Here is a 14,100-nt window from a genome sequence, read left to right on the forward strand (position 1 = left end):
ACTGAATTTAACTCAGTTAAACAGAAATAAATAATTACAGCTCAATAAGAACTCAACCCAGGCCCCTAAAATTTAAGGGTCACTCTATATGACTCTAATTAGACTCCCAACTCGAATTTACTGAGTTCACTAAGTTAACTTAACTTAGTTAACTGCTACAAGTCGCTATGAGAATAGAATTACAATTTAATTCAAGGATAAATTAAATTAAGATTTTTTCTAGATGTTATTTTTAACATTTCTTGTTGCAATTTTCAACACTCCCTCTCAACAAGAAATGAATTAAACTCTATCCTGATTCTGGTGCATTTGGAATATTATGCATGCAACAATTTTCACTGTTGCTATTGCTACTGCAACATCTGCAACCAAAAAGCATCCAAATGAAATAAACTGAATCAACTGTGTCTGCAACTGTCTATTGGGAAAACTGTGTTGCTGCTGACTCTCCTGCTGAGCCTCCTATTCTGCTGTCAACACTGCTATGCACTCCTCAGTATCTGATTGACATTGATCCTCCTGCTACTGAATACTTTGTACCCCCGTAGTGAGGTAATGTTCCATGAGACAAAAAACACCTCAATGGATCCTGCCCAATTTCTGAACTCTTGGGACTATTGCTTCACATCGTCCCACCTCTCACCCGGAGGTATGGTTTCATGTTCTCCCTTTGCCTACTTGGCTCAAAATTTCCCCCTACTCGAGGTCTCTACTTGAGTGGATGTCTCCACTCGATCTCCTCTCTACTTCTCTAATTGTGGCTGCTCCACAACTTTCTAAGGCTACATGTAGAGAGGTAATTCATGCTCCCTCTCAACCACCAAGTCTCTAACTTTTGCCTTGCTCTTCAAAGATTTGCATGCATCTTTGACCTCAAGAGCATACAAGTTCTTAAGTCACACACTAATAAATTTCATCTGTCCCATGGCAATGTGTCTAAGGAAAACCTTCCCTTTGATAAATATCACAATGTTTGGGCACTCATGAAACTCAGATCTACGTTGTAACTGTCCTATCGTCACAAATTTTTCTGAAAAATAGTTGATTTTAAATTGGCGATATCTCCCTCATCCAAACCTTAATTTGGCCGATTTTGTTTTTTGAATTTGGGTATTTTTTTGCAAGGAATCTAGATATGTTATTTGTTTTTGAAAATTTTGCACAAAAGTTTTCATATCTTCTCTGCAAACTTGCTGCCCAAAAAAATTCCTGCTCCGATACCATGTAGAAATTTCTACAAATATAGCTCTCATACCACATATATTTTTACTATAGATTCAAAATTCTTATGTGATATTCTAAACGAACTATCTTAATGCTTCACAACCCATCTCAAATCAACACTTAGCCAAATCTACTGCCTGTCAAGGCCCTACTTCCTTGCGCAAGCCCTAAGGGAATTAGCCCATATTTAATTGGGAAAATCCCTCACCACAAATGCGCAATCTATCATAGGCTTTCTACTGATTACATGCACCATCTGTACAACTCGAAAAATTATACAATTGAAAATACATTGTCCCTAAACTCTAATCTCAATTGGGTCTTCATTTGAACTGGCATGCATGAGTTATTTTTTAGTGAATTGTCAGTTATTTGATTGATCAGTACATTTGAATTAAATCCAATTTAATTCACTTGACCACTCACTAGTTCCTCCAACACTTAGAACTAGTTTAGCTGAATTTAACTCAGTTAAAATGAATTAAATAATTACAACTCAATAAGAACTCAACCTGGGCCCCTAAAATTTAGGGATCACTCTACATGACTCTAGATAGACTCCCAACTCAAATTTACTGAGCCAACTAAGTCAAATTAACTTATTTAATTGCTACAAGTTGCTATGAGAATAGAATTACAATTTAATTCCTAATTTAATTCAAGGACATATTAAATTAGGATTTTTTCTAGTTGCTATTTTAAACATTTCTTGTTGCAATTTTCAACAATATACATGCCGAAGCATTCATAAACCCCAACCCATTAACCTTGGATTAGAATATAACCATAGTTCCCTTGATTGGATCTACAAAATACCATGGGCATAAAACCATCATACCCAAAACCATGTGTGGAACCCATGCACAAAACCATAGGTAGGTCCGCCCCCTTAATATAGGGTAGGGTTAGTCATGGAAATAATATAACACACACCCAACATTCTCCCACTTGTTTTTTTCCTTTCCACATAGGGGGTCACAAGAGAGCTTAGTCATTGCTCCATCCCTGCAATTCCCATTGTTACTCTAAACCAAGAAAACTTCTAAGTGCTCACAAACTTCGTCAATGCATCTGCAACATTCTTCAAAGTTTCCACCTTTACCAACAATGCCTCTTTGTCCTCAACCATATCCCTCACAAAGTGATACTGAACATCAATGTGCTTTGGTTTTGAATGATAAGCAGTGTTCTTTGCTAAGAAAATTGCACTTTGGTTGTCACAGTCTATCCTTATAGTTCGTTGTACTAACCCCATACTTGAACACAATATCTACAACCAAAATTCTTCCTTGCTTGAATGAGTGGCTGCCATGGATTTTGCCTATGTAGCTGAAAGTGCCACTACAGACTATCTCTTGCTCATCCAACTGACTGCACCTCCAAATAGGTTAAACACATACCCATTTGTAGATCTTCTCTGATCCATATCTCTAGCCCAGTTTGCGTCAAAAAAGCCATGTATGTCCAAAACTCTCTCCAATCCTGGTCTTCCTTTGTTTCACAAACCATAATCACTAGTGCCATGTAAATACTTGAAAACATGCTTCATTGTTGTCTAATTCTCCTTCCCTGTTTTTGACATAAACCTGCTCAATACTCCTACTACATGTGCAATGTATGTTCTAGTACAAACCATTGCATACATCAGGGTACCGACTACACTTGCGTATGGAAAACATGACAAGTCCTCTTCCTCTTCTTGTGTCTTGGGACACTGTTCAATAAATAACTTTACACCTACAGGAATAGAAACCTTCACCGATTTACTATCCTACATATTAAACCTTTGTAGTACTTTCTTGACATACTTCCATTGGTTTAACCAAAGCTTCCTTTTTTCTCAATCATGTTTAATTTCCATGCCCAAAATATATTTTGCAGCACCAAGATCCTTCATGTCAAATTTGGAGGAAAATTGGGTCTTCAAATCCTGGATAATTTCTTTGTCATTTCCAATCAACAACATATCATCCACATACAAGACCAGATAAATAACATGGTCACCAATTAATTTAAAATACACACAATGATTCGCTTTGCTTCTGGTGAAGCAAAGTGCCCATATAAATGTATAAAATTTATGATATCACATCCTTGGTGATTATTTGAACCCATACAAAGACTTTTTTTAACTTACATACTAGTTCTCTCTTTCCCTTTATTATAAAGCCTCCAGGTTGGTTCATGTACATCTCTTCTTCCAGATCCCCGTGCAGAAATGTTGTCTTCACATCCATCTGTTCTACCTCAAAATAAAAAGCAGCAACAATAGATAAAAGTCATATAATAGAAGCTACATTGGAAACAAGAGAAAAAATATCACCCAAATCAATTCGCGGCACCTGGGAATAACCTTTTTCTACCAACTGAGATTTGTATTTCTCCACCTTGCCTTCTACATTCATCTTCTTCTTAAACACTCATTTGCTTCCAATGGGTTTCCTTTCAGCCGACAACTCCATCAAATCCCAAGCCTCATTTTTGTCGAAATATGCCAATTAATCGACCATGGCCTCTTTCTAGAGTTTTCTAGCCTGTGAATCTACTGCCTCCCTGACAGTTCTGGGATCATCATTAGTAACATATAAAGCAAAATCTGAACAGAAATCATATGAACTATACCTTTCTTCCTACCTTCTTTCTCGAACTGGGCTAGTCGTGGAAATAATATAACACACACCCAATAACATTACTATTTTTACTTTGCATCTTTTACTTTAGAAGTATCAAGGTTGTTATTGATAAGCAATACAACTATCATTTTTCTTGTCACATATTAGACATTTTCAAACATTTTATCTTTTTTAATAGTGGATATCATTTTCCGTGATGGTATCAATAAAATAATTATGTCCCTTCTACTAGTTTGTCTTCCCAAGTAGTAGGCAAATAATAGAAAATAAGACCATATGCTCTTTTTTTCCTAATTGATAGAAAATCATGCTTATCCTGAAAACAAGAAAAAAAATACAATTTGTCCCTCAAAATGAGTTATAACCTAGTAAAAAATAGGGTTAAAATTTTGAATAAATCTAAAGTTTAACTAACTCTTAAAATACGAAAAGTACAAGGAGTATAAAAACCAACATTTAAACAAGACATCTATCCCCAATTATGCAACAATATAAGTGAGTGAAGGATATTTTACACAATGAATTCTTTTGGGTTAAATATGCAACAAAAACCTAGGGTTTTAGGTTAAGAATATGCAAGAAAACCATAGAATTTTAGGTCCCAAAAAGTGCATTAAAATCCTAAACATCTAGAGGTTTTGATGGTTTAAAATTAAATGTATGTTAAACAAAACCCTAAATTTACCCTCAAATATAGAATAGAATTTGAAATTATAAAATATGATTTACTAAAAGGAGAATATTACTACCCACTATATCATTTTGGGAATATGTGGTCAATTATGGACTCCGTTGAATAAATATAAGTATATCAAGGTTGATATATCAAGTTTTATAGTATAAACCATAGAAGATCTTCCTGATACCATACTTTCAAGGGAAGTTACTCCACTGTTAACCTTCCAAGAGCTTTGAATGAAGGGTTTTTCATGAAGAAATAAAGATAATGCATCACTACCACTAGAGAAGTAAAAACAAAATCAACAAGATAGAGTGAGACTAATAAACCCTAGCCCAATACCATGATCGACCCAGGGGTTTATCAAATTCCCTGCTCACATGGAAAAGCATACATTGGCTAAATAGGGAAATCCTTTAAGGCTTGGCTAAAAGAGCATATAGTTGGGAACCAAAATAATCAAATCTTGAAATCGATTATAGTTGATCATTCCCATAATACCAATTACCTCATCAATTTTGATAACTTAAAAAAAAATCATCTCCTTTCTACCTCATTAAATCATTAGAGAAGCCCTTGAAATAGAAAAAAAACCAAACAATTTCAATTGAGAAGATGGTTATAAGCTCAATCAATCTTTGAAACTCACTATCCTATATATATCTAGTAATCTGAATTCTCCTACCACTTATAACAAACTTCGTGAAGTAAGAAGTAGGACATCGAGTTGGAGAAGGAAGAAGCAATAAGACCTAGTAAAGGAAGAAGTAGTAAGTAGACTTATCAAGGAGTGATGTCTCTTGTAGGTTGGTGCCTACAAATATTCTTTCTCATTAACCATATTTGGTTGTTATATATCAAACATGTATATCTATCCTTATGGAATATATTATCTCAACTTACTATCAATGTACCTAATAGTCTCGAAGCTCCTACGCCTTTAGGCCTTGGTGGTATTCTTTGACCACTACTAAGGATCTCCTCCTCAGCAATAATGGCCCACTAAACTACCTCATGCAAATTGCGAGGCATTAAAATCCTCACCTGTTCTTGAATGTTGTAGTTCATAACATACACTAACTTGTTTACCCTTAATTTTTCCGTGTTCAAGTGTGAGGCATGCCATAGTAAATCCATAGATCTGACCTCATATTCTATTATGGATCTTCCTCCCCATCTCAAGGCATTGAACTTGTTCAATTTTGTTAGGTCCCTATAATATTAGTGATTGCCCCATTACTATTGTCATTGTATCCCTTATTGTTATTGTTGTGCCCCTATTGTCCCCATATTGTTATTATTGTGCCCCATAGAATCCCACTAGTGTTATTTTTGTGCCTTTATATGATTATTGTTAGGTTGGCTTGGTTATATTGTGTCCCCTTACACTCCTATATATAGAAAGGAGGTTTTGTCATTTGAATCATCCAAGAATTATTCATTTGTGTAATGTAAAGGAGGTTTCCCCCTCGAAGAGGCTGAATTCTAAGGCGTTGATCTATCTTTTTATCTTTTTGTAAGCTGGTTTCCTAACATTTGGTATCAAAGCTTTGGATTCTAGGGTTTTGCTGCTCCAAATAGGTCATCGTGGAATTTTCGTTATAAATTTTTTTCTGCGCCATCTCAGAAGAGAAAACAAAAACCCATTTCAGATGAAATCGTGCTGGACCTCGAGTCCGAATTTCAAAGCTTGTCTCTCTATATTTTCGGAGATATGATCTGATGAAGTTAGGGTTTTTGCAAGCTCCAGAATTTAAGCTAAAATAGGTCATTGTGGGATTTTCGCTATAACTCTTTCACTACAAAGTTTCATAAGCTAAAACAAAAACCCATTTGAGAAGAAATCGTTCTGAACCTCGGCTTCGAATTTCAGATCCTATATCGCTACATTTTCAGAGATATAGTATGAGGAAGTTAGGGTTTTTGCAGACCTCCGAATTACATTCCAAACAGGTCATCGTGGGAAAATCATCATAACTGTCTCTCTGAGCATCAGATTGAAATTTTGTAAGAAGTGACAGAAAGAGAATGGAATGTAGTTTCTTGTATATATTTTTTAGATCCAAAGGTCAAAACAGTGACACGTGGCACTTCATACAAGTTCGCTCTTCTGAAAAGGTATATACTTAGGTCATCTTGGGATATTGTGCATAAATCTTTCTTAGAGAATCCAATTTCGATCAGACTGGTGGCATTGGAAATAGGACACAGAGGGATACGACAAATTGTGATTTCAAAACTTGAAGAGCTGAAATTACAGAAATACATCAGATTCAATATCAAGCTCCTACAAAGTGAAAAAAAAGGTGTGTAGTTTTTTTTTTGTCAATTTTTGCATAAGCTTGGTTTTAAAAATTAGTTTGAAGGAATTCAAAGGGCATAGTGGAGCATTATTATCAGTAATTGATGCCCTGAAGAAAGAAAATGGAAACACCTAGTAAGCAACCTAAAAGCTATAGCATGACTCATGAAGAAGAGGAAGAAATGCAACATGATATATCAAAATTACAAGACCAAGTACAACAAATGTCACTCGCAAAAAAAGTAACAGAAGCTAAGATGGATGATTTAAAGAAAGACGTAGAAGCTAAGATGGATGGTTTAAAAAATGCGTGGAAGCTAAGATGGATGGTTTAAAGAAAGGCGTAGAAGCTAAGATGAATGGCATGGAAGCTAAGATGGATGGTTTAAAGAAAGACGTAGAAGCAAAGATGGATGGCGTGGAAACTAAGATGGACGATTTGAAAATAGATTTGAAGACAGATTTGAAGACAGGCATGGAAGATTTGAAGACAAATTTGACAAAGTTTCTACAAGAAATGCTTACTAATGGCGAAAGGGTAGTAAAGGAAACTCATGATGAGAACAAAATAAATGTTAATCATGATTTCATAGACTCTAATGTTGGATCAAAGAACCACCATGTTCCAAAGATCGATATGAGGAAGTTTGATGGCAAGGATCTTGGAACATGGATACTACAGATGGAGTAATTTTTCGATCTCCATAATGTGCAAAACACACAAAAGGTACGCATTGCAACTTTATATTTGGAACCAAATCAGTTTGTATGGTATCGATGGCTTTGCTCTCGTAAACAAATTGTCACTTGGGATATTTTTACGGATGAAATGATAGCACATTATGAGGATACAAAAAGCAACACTTTTTTTAGCCAATTGATAAATCTCAAACAAAAGGGTTCAATGATGGAGCACATTGAGGACTTCCAAAAATTGAATATAAGGGTAAAAGATATTCCAGAGGAGCATAGGATTGATATCTTCATAGGGACTTTAAAAGATAACATCCAACATGAGGTTCGCCTTTGGGAACCAGATTCATTGGAGAAGGAATTCAGGTTGGCAAGAAAAATGGAAAGAAAAATTATGGCAACAAGGAAGCCTACCACTCACAATCATAAAGATGGAAGTGTAGGTTTTAACCTCGTACAAAAATTACCTGCATACGAATTCTAAAACATAGAAAATAAATAATGCAAGAGCATAACACATAAAACACATATACATAGAGATTTTCCCCTAGATCCCAAAACCGGGACTACCAGCTTGATTTTTCATTATGTTCCTTTCAATGTTACAATACATATTTATACATGCCAAAGCATCCAATACCATGGAACGAAAACCATTGTGTCCAAATCCATGGACCGAAAACCATCGCGTCCAAAACCATGTATGAAAAACATGCACAAAACCATAGGTAGGTCCACCCAACCTAATATAGGACCCCATAGAGTGGGGTTATTTGCACCCCTCAAAACCCCTGTGACTCATTGCTACGCAATTGTTGCAACAAAGGGGGGGCTCCGCCCCCCTTCTAACCCCCCGGTTAACTACGTGGGCTAGTCGTGGAAAGAATATAACACAACCCAACATTCTCCCACTTGTTTTTTTCTTTCCACAGGGGGCCACAAGAGAGCTTAGTCATTTATCCAACCCTGCAACGCCCATTGTTTCTCTACACCAAGAGAAATTCTCAGAGCTCATAGATTTTGTCAATGCATCTGCAATATTCTTCAAAGTGTCCACCTTTACCAGCGACACCTTTTTGTCTTCTATCATATCCCTCACAAAGTGATACTGAACATCGATGTGCTTTGTCTTTGAATGATATGCAGGGTTCTTTGCCAAGAAAATTGCACTTTGGCTGTCACAGTCTATCCTTATAGCTCCCTGTACTAACACCATACTTGAACACAATCTCTGCAACCAAACTGCTTCCTTGCTTGCATGAGTGGCTGCCATGTATTCTGCCTCTGTAGTTGATAGTGCCACTACAGATTGTTTCTTACTCATCCAACTGACTGCACCTCTAAATAGGTTAAACACATACCCACTTGTAGATCTTCTTTGATCCATATCTCCAGCCCAGTCTACATCAACAAAGCCACGAATATCCAACACTCTGTCCAATCCTGGTCTTCCTTGGTAGCACAAACCATAATCACTAGTGCCACACAAATACTTGAAAGCCCGCTTCACTGCTGTCCAGTGCTCCTTCCCTGGTTTTGACATAAACCTGCTCAATACTCCCACTGCATGTGCAATGTCTGGTCTAGTATAGACCATCGCATACATCAGGCTACCGACTGCACTTGCATATGGAACACGGACATGTCCTCTTCCTCTTCTTGTGTCTTGGGAAACTGTTCAACAGATAACTTTACACCTATAGGAATAGGAACCTTCACCGATTTACTATCCTGCATATTAAATCTCTGCAGTATTGTCTCGACATACTTCCTCTGGTTTAACCAGAGCTTCCTCTTTGTCCGATCTCTTTTAATTTCCATGCCCAAAATATAGTTTGCAGCACCAAGATATTTCATGTCGAATTTGGAGGACAAATGGGTCTTCAAATCTTGGATAATTTCTTTGTCATTTCCAACCAGCAACATATCATCCACATACAAGACCAGATAAATAACATGGTCACCAATTAATTTAAAATACACAGAATGATCTGCTTTGCTTCTAGTGAAGCCAAGTCCCCATATAAATGTATCGAATTTCTGATACCACATCCTTGGTGACTGTTTTAACCCATATAGAGACTTCTTTAACTTGCATACCAATTATTTCTTACCCTTCACCGCAAAGCCTTCAGGTTGCTTCATGTAGATCTCCTCTTCCAGATCCCCAAGAAGAAATGATGTCTTCACATCCATCTGTTCTACCTCAAAGTCAAAAGCAGAAACAACAGATAAAAGTAATCTAATAGAAGCTACCTTGACAACAGGAGAAAAAATATCACCAAAATCAATTCCCGACACCTGAGAATAACCTTTTGCTACCAACTGAGCTTTGTATTTCTCCACCTTTCCTTCTGCATTTGTCTTCTTCTTGAACACCCATTTGCTGCCAATGGGTTTCCTTCCAGCCGGCAACTCCACCAGATCCAAAGCCTCATTTTTGTGCAAAGATGCCATTTCATCAACCATGGTCTCTTTCCAGAGTTTCCATCCTCTGAATCCACTGCTTCCTTCATAGTTCTGGGATCATCATTAGTAATAAATAAAGCAAAATTTGAATAGAAAGTAGATGGACTATACTTTTCTGGCTGCCTTCTTTCTCGAACTGATCTTCTCACACCCGGAGTTTGTGGCTCTTCATCTTCTGATTCCTCCTCTGCTGTAAAGTCTGATTCTTCCTTCTTTAGCTCAAACTATATCTTCTCAGGTTCCTTTGGTTGGACTTCATGTTTAATAACATCTTTTACCTCTTTGAACACCACATTTCGGCTGTACACAACCTTCCTTGTTACTAGGTTCCAAAGCTTATAACCCTTTAAACCATCCTTATGCCCAATAAAGATGCACCTTTCAGATTTACTATACAACTTGGTTCGTTTCTCCTTTGGAACATGTACATATGCGTCACATCCAAATACCCTCAGATGTGAAAGAGAGGGTTTCTTACCAGTCCACACCTCTTGTGGAGTCTTATCCTTCAACGCTGATGAAGGTGATTTGTTGACTAGGTAACATGTTGTCTCCACCGCCTCTGCCTAGAATTCCTGTCCTAACCCGGCATCACTGAGCATGCTTCTTGCCCTTTCCATCAACGTTTTGTTCATTATTTCTGCAACTCCATTTTGCTGAGGTGTAGATGAAGTAGTCTTCTGTCGTGCTATACCACACTTCTTACAGAATTCTTCAAATTCCTTACTGCAAAACTCTCCACCATTATCTGTCCTTATCACCTTTGTCTTCTTCTCTGTTTAGTTTTCCATCAGTGCCTTAAATTCTTTAAACCTATCAAAGACTTTAGATTTCTTCTTAAGGAAATATATCCATGTATTCCTTGAGAAGTCATCTGTAAATGATACATAGTACACAGACTTACCTAGTGATGGAACCTTCACAGGTCCAAACACATCACTATGTACAAGCTCTAATATCTGTTTCGCCCTCTTACCACCAGAGGGGAAACTCACCCGATTCTGCTTCCCATATACACAATTTTCATAGAATTAAAAATCCAGAGAGCTATTACTCATACCTTCTACCATACCTTTACCATGAAGTATTCGAAGGCCCTTCTCTCCAATATGTCCAAGCCTTTGATGCCACAACATGATCTTCTCTCTAGAGACCACTAGATTTTCTGCTCCACTTTCAGGAACCGCAGAGCTGTTGCACTCATTAACAACAATGCTACCTTGCAGCTTGTATAGAGTTCCAATCCGAACTCCCCGCATCAATACAAGTGCTCCCTGAACCATCTTGCAGGTATCCTTCTCGAACACTGTTTTTACACCTGCATCATCCAACTTGCTTACGAAAATTAGATTTCTGGCCAATGTAGGAATATGCAGAACACCCAGAAGTGTTATAACCCTTCCACCTTGCAACTTCAACTTTACTTTTCCACGACCAACGATTCTAGCTTTCCTGTCATCACCCAAGAAGACATCACCACCATCATATTTTTCATACTCACAGAACCACTCTCTATGGGGAGTGAACTGAAAGGATGCACCTAAGTCAATCAACCATGCCTCATGATCTACATGTGTACTTGAAGAAGCCAAGTACACATCCCCACCTTCATCTAAGGTGGTTTTCATCTCTGCAGAAGGAGCATCATCAGATCCCTTTCCTTTGTCAGTAGCTTTAGATTTACAGTCCCTTTTGTAGTGCCCTTCCTTTCCGCATTTCCAGCACACCACCTTTACAGGTTTTCCTGGAGATTTAGATCTCCCACTCGATGACTTATTTTTGTTTCTGTTCTGGGGCTGTCCTCGCACAGACAAGGCATCACCATTCTGGATCTCGATATTTTTCCATCTCATCTCCTCCGTCAGCAAGGATGAGACTATTTCATTAAACTGCAAGGAAGTTGCATTGCTACCTATTGCAATAACCAGACTATCCCACGAATTTGGTAGAGAACACAACAAACTAATGCACTTATCTTCATATGAAATTTTGATATCAATAGACGATAACTGACTTACCATAGTATTAAACGCATTCAGATGCTCTTTCACCGAGTCTCCATCTTTCATCCTCAGGTTATACAACTTTTTTCGTAGGAACAATTTATTCACCAGAGACTTAGATTGGTACAAAGTCCCTAACTTGTCCCACAAAGCCTTCGCTGTATCTTCCCCTGATACATTCAGCAATACTAAATCTAAAACACACAATCATATTGTGCTCTTTGCCTTCTAATCCAACTTCTTCCATTCTTCATCAGACACTCCTGTTGGTTTAGTACCCGGAGCTACCGCGATCCACTGATCTTTATCCACCAACAGATCCTCCATCTTGAGTTTCCACAACTCAAAACTCTAACCATTAAATTTCTCGATCTCTATCTTTCCACTGCTCGCCATCTTCTTTCACCACCAGAATCGATCCCGCAGATCTCCCATTGAACAGGGTCTACCACAGACCCGAGCGAAACCCCTCAGCAACAAAGGCATCCCCTTGAAGCCAAAACAACTCTGATACCAAATGTAGGTTTTAACCCCATATAAAAATTACTTGCATATAAATCCTAAAACACAGAAAGTAAATAATGCGAGAGCATAACACATAAAACACATATACACAGAGATTTTCCCCTGGATCGCAAAACTGGAATGACTACCAATGGACTAAAAACCATCGCGTCCAAAACTATGGACTGAAAACCATCACGTCCAAAACCATGTGCGAAAAACATCCACAAAACCATAGGTAGGTCTGCCAACCTAATATAGGGTCCAAAACTAAAATTTCCTCCCTCAAACCCCCTGTGACTCCCCTCGCTACGCAATTGCCACAACAAAGGGGGGGCTCCGCCCCCCTTCTAACCCCCCGTTAACTACGTGGGCTAGTTGTGGAAAGAATATAACACAACCCAACAGGAAGTGTTGCTACCCCTATCCATCCACAACCTACAAGGTTGACACCACAACGATTGGAAGAAAAAAGAGAAAAAGGGCTTTGTTATAGTTGTGATAGGAAATACACTAAAGGTCATAAGTGTGACGAGAAGAAATTATTTTACATAGATTGTGAAGAGGAGGAAGAAAAGGAACAAGAAACATCAAAAGAAGAGGATATACACCAGGAACAAACCCTGGAAAAAGAAGAAATGAATCCGACCATATCTTGTAATGCATTGGATGGAATTACCATTCCTCAAACTATCAAGATAGAAGGGCATATCAAGAAGAAAAAGGTAATAGTGTTGATTGATTCGGGAAGTACCCATAATTTTATTCATTATAAGATAGTCAAAGAATTGAATTGCTTCCTATATCCAGCACCAGAGTGTCAAGTGATGGTTGCAAGTGGAGGAACCATAAATTGTTCAGGAATGTGCCATAATATCAAGTTATCCATGGGAGAATATGTATTGAATAGCTAAAATGGTTTCCATTCCAATAGGTGGTGCTGATGTTGTACTAGGAGTCCAATGGCTACAATCCTTGGGTACAATAGCTTTTAATTTTCAAGAACTTTTCATGAATATCTCTTCATAAGGAAAGGAAATTGAATTAAGGGGTATTGTAGGGAAACCAGGAAAGATAATCAGCTCTAATGGAATGACAAAGCTTCTAAAGAAGGAACAACGATGCATAATTGCACAATTATGTTCACTAGTTCCCACATCGAAATCATCCATTTCTCCAGACCTCCAAAAAGTCTTGGACAATCATTCCAAGGTATTTGAGACTCCCAAAGGCCTCCCACCTATTCATGATCATGATCATGCTACCAATTTGATTCCAGGAAGTGTTCCTCCAAACATCAGGACTTACAGATATCCCTATGTCCAAAAGAGTGAAATTAAACGTATGGTTGCAGAAATGCTAGAGGCTGGTATAATTCAACCTAGTCAAAGTTCTTTCTCTGCTCCAGTAGTATTGGTTCACAAGAAGGATGGATCATGGCGCATGTGTCTAGATTATAGGGAGCTCAACAAGCTCACTATTAAAGATAAATTTCCCATTCCTATCATTGATGAATTGTTGGATGAATTGCATGGATCAATTTACTTCACCAAGTTGGATCTTCATTCAGGATATCATCAAATCCGAATGAAG

Source organism: Pinus tabuliformis, chromosome 1_2 (assembly GCF_031772625.1).
Source record: "Pinus tabuliformis cultivar Carrire ecotype Pingquan chromosome 1_2, CPIR1, whole genome shotgun sequence".
NCBI classification, from domain to species: Eukaryota; Viridiplantae; Streptophyta; class Pinopsida; order Pinales; family Pinaceae; genus Pinus; species Pinus tabuliformis.